Source organism: Eucalyptus grandis, chromosome 11, assembly GCF_016545825.1.
Source record: "Eucalyptus grandis isolate ANBG69807.140 chromosome 11, ASM1654582v1, whole genome shotgun sequence".
NCBI classification, from domain to species: domain Eukaryota; kingdom Viridiplantae; phylum Streptophyta; class Magnoliopsida; order Myrtales; family Myrtaceae; genus Eucalyptus; species Eucalyptus grandis.
In genome coordinates this window covers 26,179,630-26,180,458 of record NC_052622.1, presented here as the reverse complement: position 1 = coordinate 26,180,458, position 829 = coordinate 26,179,630, and the positions used below count along the sequence as shown (strand labels likewise).

The window sequence follows — 829 nt, the reverse complement described above, 5'->3', positions numbered from 1 at the left end:
CAAGGCACCACATCAAGTATCAGAAGACCTGCAATTCAAGCAAACGACTTTGAGATTAAGCCGTCACTTATTCAGATGCTTCAACAATCAGTGCAATTCAGTGGGCTACCAAGTGATGATCCAAATGCTCACATCGATGCTTTTCTTGAAATCTGTGACACCATTAAATATAATGGAGTTACAGATGATGCTATTAGACTGAGATTATTTCCATTCTCTCTTAGAGACAAAGCTAAGAGTTGGCTTTCTTCTCTTCCTGCAGGATCAATTACTACATAGAATGATATGGCTCATAAATTTCTTGGTAAGTTCTTTCCACCTGCAAAGTCTGCGAAGATGCGTAACAATATTACTAATTTTATGCAGATGGATAATGAATCATTATATGAATCATGGGAAAGATTCAAAGAATTTCTTAGGAGATGCCCACATCACGGACTACCCGCATGGATGCAGGTACAAACTTTTTATAATGGCTCTAGTGCAAATCTTCGTTCTATGATTGATGCAGCTACAGGGGGGGACTTTAAATAATAAAACACCAGAAGAAGCCTACAATCTATTAGAGGAGATGGCGTCCAATAGTTATCGGTGGCCTGAGAGATTACCAATGTGAAAAGTTAGCGGAGTTCATGAAGTGGATGCTTTTGCTGCAATTGTTGCACAATTTGAAGCAATCAACAAAAAGCTTGATAATATGAGTGTTTCAGCCATGAAAATTCACAATTTGACATGTGATTTTTATGGTGGAGGACATGTTAGCACTGAGTGTCAGGTAGGTAATACTTTCAAACAGCCTAGTGAAAATTCTAACTTTCTTGGGAATTTT

At 38.0% G+C, this 829-nt stretch overlaps 1 non-coding gene across 1 annotated transcript; it reads right to left on the bottom strand.

Annotated features, from left to right (window-relative positions):
* Nucleotides 1-334: 334 nt before the first annotated feature.
* LOC120290068 lies at nt 335-440 on the bottom strand. Its single transcript, XR_005547943.1, has one exon. It is a non-coding gene; the product is annotated as a small nucleolar RNA R71 (small nucleolar RNA).
* Between the last annotated feature and the right edge of the window lie 389 nt (nt 441-829).